The sequence below is a fragment of the Ursus arctos genome, unplaced genomic scaffold, assembly GCF_023065955.2.
Source record: "Ursus arctos isolate Adak ecotype North America unplaced genomic scaffold, UrsArc2.0 scaffold_7, whole genome shotgun sequence".
NCBI classification, from domain to species: domain Eukaryota; kingdom Metazoa; phylum Chordata; class Mammalia; order Carnivora; family Ursidae; genus Ursus; species Ursus arctos.
Genome location: NW_026623089.1, coordinates 43433078 through 43444440, shown reverse-complemented (window position 1 = coordinate 43444440; position 11363 = coordinate 43433078).

Below are 11363 nucleotides of genomic sequence, written 5' to 3'. Positions count from 1 at the left end.
TTGCATTCCTACCAACAATGTAGGAGGGATCCCCTTTCTCCACATCCTCTCCAACAATTGTTGTTTCTTGCTTTGTCTATTTTTGCCATTCTAACTGGAGTAAGGTGGTATCTTAGTATGGTTTTGATTTGAATTTCCCTGATGGCTAATGATTTTGAACATTTTTTCATGTGTCTGTTAGCCATTTGTATGTCTTCATTAGAAAAGTGTCTGTTCATATCTTCTGCCCATTTTATGATTTATTTGTTTCTTGTGTATTGAGTTTGAGAAGTTCTCTGTAGATCTTGGATACCAGTCTTTTATCTGTAGCATCATTTGCAAATATATTCTCCCATTCCGTGGGCTGCCTCTTAGTTTTTTTGACTGTTTCCTTGGCTGTGCAGAAGCTTTTTATCTTGATGAAGTCCCACAAGTTCATTTTGTCTTTTGTTTCTCTTGCCTTTGGAGATGTGTCATGAAAAAGGTTGCTTTGGCCGATGTCATATAGGTTGCTGCCTATGTTCTCCTCTAGGATTTTGATGGATTCCTGTCTCACATCGAGGTCTTTCATCCATTTGGAGTTTATTTTTGTGTATGGTGTGAGAGAGTGGTCAAGTTTCATTCTTTTGCATATAGCTGTCCAATTTTCCCAGCACCATTTATTGAAGAGACTGTCTTTTTTCCACCGTATGTTTTTTCCTACTTTATCAAAGATTAGTTGCCCAAAGAGCCAAGGGTCCATTTCTGGGTTCTCTATTCTGTTCCATTGGTCTATGTGTCTGTTTTTGTGCCAGTACCATGCTGTCTTTGTGATCACAGCTTTGTAGTACAGCTCGAAATCTGGCACTGTGATGCCCCCAGCTTTGTTTTTCCTTTTCAACAGTTCCTTGGAGATTTGGGGCCTTTTCTGGTTCCATACAAATTTAAGGACTATTTGTTCCAGTTCTTTGAAAAATGTCATCAGCATTTTGATCGGGATAGCATTGAAAGTGTAGATTGCTCTGGGTAGCGTGGACATTTTAACTATGTTAATTCTTCTGATCCATGAGCATGGAATATTTTTCCATCTTTTTGTGTCTTCCTCAATGTCTTTCAAGAGTGATTTATAGTTTCTAGAATATAGATCCTTTACGTCTCTTCCCTTTCTGCACCTGATACTTTTTGATCTCTTCTGAGCCTACTCTGAGGTGTTCATGCTGGAAAACCTTTATCCAGTGCTTGTAGGACCTGAACTTAGGCCCCTGATGCAGGAGCACCAAAATCTGCCCATCAAAATCTGCCCATCAGAAGGTTCTCGCTGGCCATGGAAACCTGTTCTCTCCCCCTCATTCTTTGTAGAGCAGTAGACAGGGACCAAAAACCCGCCCATCTGAGCTGCTCAACTCCATCTTATCTCTGGCATTATGGGAAAAAAAATCATGAGGGAGCAAAGTCACGGAGACATGGAAGCTGATGTTTAGTTCATCCCCTCTTTACATAGGTGGAATTTGCATTGGTATGTAATTATCTTCTTCTGGCTACAAACTCAAAATTTTAAGTGGTCACATGACCACCTTTTGTCAGCACAATCTGAGCCAAAGCATGTATAAGCTGGTGCACTGTTATCTATGTTCCTTTCTCTGTTTCAGTGGTTGTGGAAACCTGTGGTCAGATGGAGACACCCGAAGATCAAAGCATGCTGGAATGTGAGCCCCACATGAAGGACAGGAACCCTACGATGCTGCCCAGACATACAGCCCACTCTGAGTGAACAAGAAATAAACTGTCCCATCATCAAGTCACTGAGATGTTGATGTTTTCATTTCTGTAGCATAGCCTAATCTATCCTGATTAAACACCAAGCAAATCCAAGGTGTTGGCATCCATCAAGACTCTGCTGATTCTAATGGATCTATTAGGATTTGCTTTCTAGGCTTAGCACTTCAGAATAGTGGTGTCAAAAGATATAAATTCACCGTAAAACCTCTGACCATCTCCTTCCCCTAGTGGTTCTTCCTCCATGACATTTGGTTACCAGTGGGAGACCAAGTCTCCCCTTAAACTAAGGCCCCACTTTGTTAATTTCTGAAAATATAAGCAACATTGTTAAATATTCCTTTCTTAATTTTAGAAAGGTTTACCTTATCAGATGTACATCAAGTATCCTGGGTTATTTTTTTTCTTTTTAAATTCTCAATTTTCTCCCAATGCATTATATATCTAAAATTTAGTAACACTGGCAATCAGGGTCATTATTGTTGATAAAATATCCTTCAGTATCTCCCATTGCTGGTTTTCCAGATGAATTATAGCATTATTTAATCCAAAACTGTATTTGGATCAGAGCTGCAATTGTGCTAATTTTATAAGGTAAACTGGGAATACTAAACCTTTTTACAATATTTAGCCATAGTATCCAGGTACATGATTTATCTGCATCAATTCTCTTTATTTATCCCAATAAAATGTTATAGTTCCCTTTACAAGTATATAATACAATTCTTATTAAGTTCAGCCCTTATTATTTTAGGTAATTTAGTTCAATTATGATTGGAACCTCTTTTATAATTTTATAGTTAATTGTTGCTGGTTTAATGGGATGATTTTATCTTTGATATTTTTATTTTGTTTTGGTGTCTTTATTAAACTCTTAATACTTACAAGAATTTTCATAACATCTGTATCATAAAAATGCAAAACTGGAAATAATTCAAATGTATAGCACAGAGATATGAATAATTAATTATAGTATGTTTATATAACAGGATATTACAATTAAAAAAAAAAACAGAATTAACTAGTGATCCACTCAACCTCATGTTGAGTGAAGATGCCAGACCAAAAGAGAAGATCCTGTATGATTCTATTCACATGAAGTTTGAAAACAGGTAAAACTGTTAATTAGGATGACAGAAGAAGTCAATACGTTGGTTACCTATAAAGTGATATGGACAGAGAAGGGACAAGAAGAACGTCTGGACTGATGGAAATATTTTGTTTTGATTTGTCACATGGATGTATACGTATCAGCTATACATTTCTTTGTCTATTTCCCTATATGCAAATTATGCCTCATTAAAACAAACGCACACCATAGATAGAACTAACCTAATGGACCCAGAATTCTAAAGAGGGTGACACTTTCTGGGGAAGAGCATGTGGGGAACTTGTAGAATTATGAGAATGTACATCTTGATCTGGGTGGTAAATATGGATTAATACAGGTTAAAATTCATCACACCAGGCACATGAGTTTTGTGGACTTTGTGTATATCATATCTCAATGGGAAAAAAAATCTTAAAGCTAACAACTTATTTTTTCACCTGACTCTTTTGAATTCTTAGTACGCAATAATATTCTGCTTTATTTTCTCTCATTTTATTTATATCTTTGGTTCAACTCACCAGAGTTAGTTTCTGTTTGCAAAGGTATATATCTAGTTGATAATATTAAATGACTTCTGATTGGAGATGGTAATTTATGACATGAAACAATACCTTTCTCCAACAATGGATATTAAAACCAACTTAAAAGGCAAATGAACAACTGGGATAAATAGCACAGAGCTTAGAAATAGTATGAAATGCACAATCTCCCCAACAGAATATTCGGAAAAGAGTTGAAAGTGTAATTTATAAAAGTTCAAATATCCAATTAAAATATTTAAAAAGTTTAATCTCACTGATAAGCAAAGAAACAAATTTAAATAAGACATTTTAATTATTAAATTGATTATAGCTCAGTAGTTAATGGTCCAGCTCTGGAATCATACTGATTGACTCTTCTCTGTAATTCAATTTCCTTACATATACTGTAGAACTAGCAATAACATGTCGTGTTTGTAGAAGGATCAACTTTGTTAATATTTATAAAGTACTTAGTGATGTGTCTGGCATAAATACAGTACTCAATAAATATCAACTATTATCAACTATTATCATTATGGCTCAATAAATATCAACTATTATCATTATGGCTTATTATTTTTGGCAAAGATGAAAAGACTGATACTGCTCTGTGATGATAAAGACAGGAAAACAGCAATGGTGAATGTGCCAAATTTTTACATCTTCCTGGAGGACCCATTTGTCAGTATGTATCAAAATTTTAAATGTATATACCTTTAAACTCTGGAATTCCACATCTACAGACTTACCACCAAATCTGCTGGCACTTCAGTTTTGGACTTTTCAGCCTCCCAAATTGTGACAACCAAATTTCTGTTTATAACCCACCCAGTCTATGGTATTTTTGTTATAGTAGTTGAAACAGACTCAGACGGAAATTGGTACCAAGACTGGGTGTTGCTGTAACAAATATCTAAAAATATGGAAGCAGCTTTGGGATAGGTCATCCTGAAAATAAAGACCACAATGAGAGAAAAACAAGTTTATCTGGGATCAAAGAATTGCCATTTGGGGAGCACAGATTCAGGTAAATACCCAAATAGTGTTCCCACTTATAGAGTGAAAGCAAAGGAGTTTTATGAGCAAAAAGATGGAGGTGATTACATTACTCAGATAAAAGAAAGAAAAGTATTGTCAGTTGGTAGTAACAGTTACAGTAACACTTTTTGTTACACATTGATGGACGATTGTGTTGGTGTTAACCAACCAAATACTTCTGGTACGCATTAGTTAACTCCCCCGTTTGCTGAAAGTTCGCAAGCCACAGCCTTATGATCAAGATGCCCACTGTCCTGTGGACCTTTATGAACAACTGCTTGGGAACCAATTGCTATTTTGCCCCTTCCAAAAGTTTTGGCCCAGTTCAGGCAAGGCTGTTTATCTACAATGGACTAACTCTGTTTTCAAATGGTTCTAGCCATGTCAATTTTTCACAGACTGATGATGGGTAGAGGCTGGAAGAGTTGTAAAGTTCATGCCAGAAAAGCTTACGTCGCTATGAATGGAACATTAAGGTACCATCTGGTAAAAGCTCGGAAAGAAAAGAGGCAAACTTTAGAGAAAGCCTCAAGCTTCTTAGAGAATACCTAAGTAATCCTGAGTAAAATGTCTGTAGGAATAGAGAAGATAAAAGCCGTTCTGATGAGATCACAGATGGAAATCTAGAGTGCCCTATGGAACACTGGCGGAAAGGCAATCCTTGTCATAAAGTGGCAAAGAACATGACTAAATTGTATTCATATTGTTGTGTTTTGTGCAAGCCAGAACTTGTGACTGATGGAATTGGATATTTGGCAGAGGAAATCTTTAAACAAAGTATTGAGGGAGTGGCCTGACTACTTCTAACTGCTTATAGTAAAATTTGAGAAGAAAAAAATGACTTAAAGATGGAATTGTCAAGTGAAAAGGAACCAGAATGTAAGATTTGGAAAATGCTCAGCCTGTATTGCAAAGAATGAAAAAGAGTGTTCTGGAGAGATTGCAAAGGGTGTAGCCAAAGGACGACTTGATTTGGAGATTAGTCAGAGAAGCCAGGAACAATGCAAGAGAGGTCCTAAAGGCAATTCAGAGATCATTAGGGCTGCCAAGCCATTGTGGGCCCAGGGTGCAAGGGTCAGGTTGACAATGGATTCAAAGGACAAACACCTGCAGGACTACAGTGTCAGACCACCACTGCTTGACCTACTCGAGGGACCCACTCCCCTCACCCATCTCAGGTGTGGCCCCTCGGGGCCTGTGCAGTATGGGCCACGGTGGCTGCACTGAAGACAGGGCTGGCAGCAAACTCTGGCCGGAAAGGCCCAGGGCTATCTCCAGCAGCACATTGAGTGCACTGGGGGAGTATTACGGCCCACACCCAGGTAGATTTCAAAAGATGGGGTTGCCTGACAGAGCCATGAACTCTAGGTGTATGCCTACAGCTTTCTAATTCATGCACTTTAAGATATCAGTTTTCCTCTAAGACTAATCTTAGACCTATTCCTCATGTTTTGATATATTGTGCTTTCAACGTTAATCAATTTTTAATATTCCATAATTTCTATTTTTATTTCACCTGTTAATAATCTGGAAGTACGTTCTGTAGTTTCTAAATGTATGGCGATTTTTGCTACTGATTTTTATTTTTATTGCTTTTGTGTAATCAATTTTGAGAATGTTTCATTCTCAAGGGGGGGGACTCACTGGTTTTTGAGGGCTAGGGTTGGAGAAATTCCACATTTGCCTCTGTTGGGACCCTATAGGTTTAGCAAACTCAGGGATAATTTTTATGTCAATTCCACCTCTTAGTAGCATAGAAATTTGACCAAACCCCTCCCAATACATAGAGTACATTGTTCACGTTCCAATATTTGTAGGTGCCGTCCCTAGTTATGGCCCCAGGGCAGACTGCTTATCTCCCTGCTGAGCTCCCTGTGGTGAGATCTTTGTGTCCTCTTGCACTACTCCGTAGTCACATCCAGGTTCCCGCCTTTAAGACGGAAACTTGCTTCCAGCTCCTGCTTGTGTACAGAGTGGTCTTTATTAGGCATCAAAACCCCCAGCCTCTTCCTCCTGTGCACAGGTAAGCTTCATTTTATGATTATTACGGATTTGAGTTCCCTTTGTATGTAGCATTGAGTATTTCCTTTTCTTGCTTTCAAGCTCAGATACATGTGGGGTTTTTTCCAATGATTTTTATACATTTAGAGGAAAGTCGGGTGTTAAGCATCTTCTCTGTCTCCCCATTGAGAAACAGTGGTCTGGCTTTGAATTCTGGGATAGCCTTTCTGATACTAAGATCTAGCACATATCGACTGCCTTTTATACCACAGAGTCACAGATAATAATAAATACAAAAGCTAAGATTTGCTAAGCTTTATTGACGATTCTGAGCCTAAAGTCCTGCTTCTGTGTTGTCAGAGGTAGTACGGCATAATGGTTAAGACCGCAGACTCGGGAGCCAGATTGCCCTTAAAAAAAAAAAAAAAAAAATATATACACACACACACACACACACACACACACATATATTTATATTTATTTATTTAGAGAGCGAGTGAGCACGTGTGTGAGCAGGGGGGAGGACAGAGGGAGAATCCCAAGCAGACTCCTCCACGATGAGCACAGAGCCCGATGTAGGGCTTGATCTCATGACCCTGAGATCATGACCTGAGCTGAAACAGAGTGGGATGCTTAACTGACTGAGCCACCCAGGGACCCCTCCAGATTGCCTTCTTTCAAATCTCAGTTCCTTGACTAATTAACCACATGAACTTGGGCTGATGACTTAGCCTCTTCACAAAAGCAGTTTATACATATAATTATAACAATGCTCAGCGCAAGTAAACACTGATGACTTAGCTATGATTCTGTGTCCGTGTACAGGAATGCTATGTCTTTTCATCCGCATTATTCTTATGAATTAGGTCCTATTATGGTCCCTCAACACATTTCCTGGCACAAAACAGGCTCCCAATAAATGTGTTAAACAGATAAGAGAATACTCGGTATTTAAATATGGAAGCAAAAATTTAACGTGGGCAGATTATCGAGCCTATGTCACATAGGTAATTAGAGGTAGAGCGGAGTTTTGATTGGTGTCAATTTTACCATTAATAAACACGAACGTTCCTCAGCACCTGGAAACCTCCCTCCAACCAGCTGGGGCACCACGGAAAAGGGAGTTTGTTCAGCTGTCAGAACCCACATCCCCCCCACCCTTCCCCATCCGTTTCTACCGACCCTCTTTTTACTTTCCTCTTCCCTGTGAAGTAAAAGACATTCATTATCTTTCATTATCTCCCTTCTTCCTCTGGACTTCTAAAATTGCCCTGTTCTCTTATTTTATACCAGTGCTTTTGCTAATGTGACTTCATTGCCTGATGTTTTTTTTCTTCTCTCTTCTCTAGATCAATAGTCTCTGTCCCCCTCACTCGATAATTTCACCAGCTTTCATTTTCATGTCTCTTAAAGCCTGGGGGTGGTGGTGGAGGGAAAGCCATTTGAACCTCTTCCTTTTATAATGTTTTGTTTTCCTCCACAGCAGAGCAGTTTCCTTTATTGTGGTGGCAATTTTGTCCTTTCTGATACCCTTTCTGCCAACGTTTCTCCACCTGCAGAGGTTACTGCAGCCCTTGGCCAGGTTCTAGGATGTTAAGAAAATTGAAAGATGATATTAGGTGGCCAGGCTGGTGAGGATCTAATATGATCAAGGCCAGTAACCTCTGAGGTTTCTATTGCAAAATCTTGCAGGCATTTTATTGTAAGGAAAGTTCTGTCTTTCTCTGGATCTCTTTTTGGTCGTTTTGATTTATAGGAAAGGTGTGCCATCCCAGGATGCCCTGCCAGTGGAAAATGGCAGAGTCATTCCCTTTGTGTAGTATAACAAAAGGAAGAATCTCGACGAGAGAGAACCAATACACGGCCAGTGCCACATGAGATCAAGGCTAGCGTGGCACATACTGTGCCTAGATACCACAGGACAGGGCAACTGCCTCTGTCTTGTTGGTCTCTGTAATACCTTAAGCTTTTGTGAAATCAAATCATGGATGCTAATGATCTCCCTCTCTGAGAGAAAGGAAAATTTTATCATCAGAAAGGAAAACCTAATGGTCATGCATCGTGTGCCTAGTACTGGGAGCCCTAGTGTATGTCTCTCTACGATCATCTAGAAGGTGGGTATGAGGTCTCCATTTTATGAACGAGAAGCACGAGGCTCCCCAACGTTAAGTCATTTGCCTTTAATACCAGCGCTAGAATAAAGTGCCCAAGTTTGCACGGGATTCGAAGCATATTCTCTCCCATTCACACCTCACTTCTTCCACCATTCACAGGTAAGTAGAACCAGTCCATCAGTGGACCACCTCTTCCTGGAACAGAAAAGCAGGGCTGTGACCACACTGGAAGCCCTTTATCTGAGGAGCTCCCTTTGTTTGGGCACCCAGGCTGGAGAGCTCTCCAAGACAAGCAATGAACATAGATTAGGGTCAAGCAACCGGCTTCTCCAATGCTTGAGGAGGACTTGCTTTACTCTGGGATCAGTTTTTGCTGATCTGAGAAAACTGTCTGCTGTGTCTGAGGACAGCGACTATCTCCCTCGAACCTCACCTCTGCCTGTGCCATGGGGCTTGCCAAGAAGAATTACTGCCCACACCACTGCTAAGCTTGGCCGCAGGGCATCCTTGCACCAGGAGACAGTGAGCAGAGGTGATGGTACTTTGCAGCATGAGGTTATGTTATGTTTCTGGTGGTGCTTGCTCTTCTCACCCTCCCCCAAGGGCAGCGTTCAACTAGGGGCAGCCACCAATATGTAGTATGAGCAAGGAACTCGTGTTCAATTTTGTAAGCTACTGACATTCCTTTGGGCTTGTTTTTGTCACAAGAACAAATCTCAATACTGTGTGTGCACCGTGCTTGGCATACCGGCCGTCTTGCTGCCCTTCAAACATACTGATCCACCTACTGTTCCTGCTGTCTGAGAAATCGTGCCCTTTGGTCTACACATACTTTTGAGTTTTCATTATTCAAATTTTTTGGCAACTATCCCTTCCTTGTAGGTAAATTCACTGACTATCAAGACCATAAGATTCATTACTTAATTTTCTAGTGATATTTGATGTCCCCTGAAATTGTATGATGTATGCATTTGTTAACTTGCCTATTGTCTATTTTGTCCCCCCGACTGTAGCTCCATGAGGACAAGTGTAGTGGTCAAGAGCGCAGACCCATCAGCCCAACTGCCTGGGTGAGAATTCTGGCACCAACACTGATTAGCTGCCTGGCCTTGGGTAAGTGATTCAATTTACTGGACTTTTTCACCCTTACTTGTGAAGTTGGAATAAGAATGTAACATTTAACTCATAGGGCTGTTGTTAGGATTAAACGAGTGAAAAATGTAAAGCACTTAGCATGATGCCTAGCACACACTAGGCACTCGATGAAGTTTGGTATTATCATTAGTATTGTACACCATTGCGTTCCAGACCTGAGAACACGGCCTGGCATAAGGTAGTGGCTTGATCATTTTTATAAATGGATACATGAATGACTGCTATGAAGATTCAGGAAATCCTTCCAATAAAAACTAACCTACTTCATAGTTGAGAGCTGATGGCCATCAATGAAAGTCAAGGAACAACGTAAAAAAAAAAAAATGCTTAGCTTCGTTCCTGGTATTTAGTAATAATGGTCCTAATAATGATATTAATAATAACAACAGATATCAATATTACCCTTTAAGCAGTTAATAGTTACTTGCTGCCTACTTCACTACACAACTGTAAGACAGCTATCATTATTTTAGGTGAGAGCACAGACTGGGAGAGAAGTAATGTGGGTTTATCCCAAATTTCATGGCTTACTGGAGCTGGGTTTTGATTCATGTTTCTTTGACTACCTGATGGTGCAGAGCGCTTATTAAATAATCACATCTTTCTTGTCTTCTACTAGCGCTAATTCCCATGATGGAAGTTGGTTATCTGCTATCCCCTTGAATAGGTGTAGCCAAGTGATCCTTTTGTTGTCAGTTTCAGATTTAATACACGTTGAGTTTCAACTCCATAGCATTCACTATGTTGCACTGAGGGTTTGGGGGGAAACAACAGAGAAATTAGATATGTACCTGGCACCTAAGGAGTAGAATAATATATGTAACTGCGAGTCCTAAAAGGAAAGCAGGTGAAATGTGCTCTTTCTATTACTTTCTCTCCTAATCATTACAACCCTCTGTGCTTTACAGACAAATGGAGGCACAGAGATTTCAGGCATTTGCCCAAAGTCATATTTCTAAGGAAGCAAAGGCACCAGGATTCAAATAATAGATGGTCCCAGGTATTTTCTACAGTCTCTCTGCTACAATGTATGATGAACAACTTCTTTTTGTTGTTTGTTTATTTGTTCTTGTCTTAATTGGTGAAGTCAAAGCTGAAGGCAAAGATGGTCAAGGATGAACCATGAGAGACTATGGACTCTGGGAGACAAACTGAGGGTTTTAGGTGGAGGGGGGGTGGGCTAGCCCAGTGATGGGTAGTAAGGAGGGCATGTACTGCATGGAGCACTGGGTGTTATATGCAAGCAATGAATCGTGAACACTACATCAAAAACTAATGATGTACTGTATGGTCACTAACATATCATAATCATAATAATTAAAAAAAAGGATGTACACAGTAAGTAGCATATGAAAATGCATCTAGAGCAGACCATTTCCCACCAAGGTACAGATCACTGCATAGAACACATCTACAGCAACTACGGGATCAGTTAATGCCCTTGTCTTCTCAGTGAGCTCAAACCTGGGGTCTTTTTACTTGCTAGTGCAACTGGGCAGCCAGATGTGGCCTGGGGCCTTTTCCTAATTGCTCTGCTCCAGGCAGCCCTTATTAGGGGCACAGATCATGTATTCCAAGTACAACAGTGTCTATATACCCTTCCTCCACACCTGTTTCTTCAGCCCCTCCCACCTTGTTGTTCCCAGGATGTGGTTTGTCAGAAACACAGCACAAACTCAGGGCCATAAA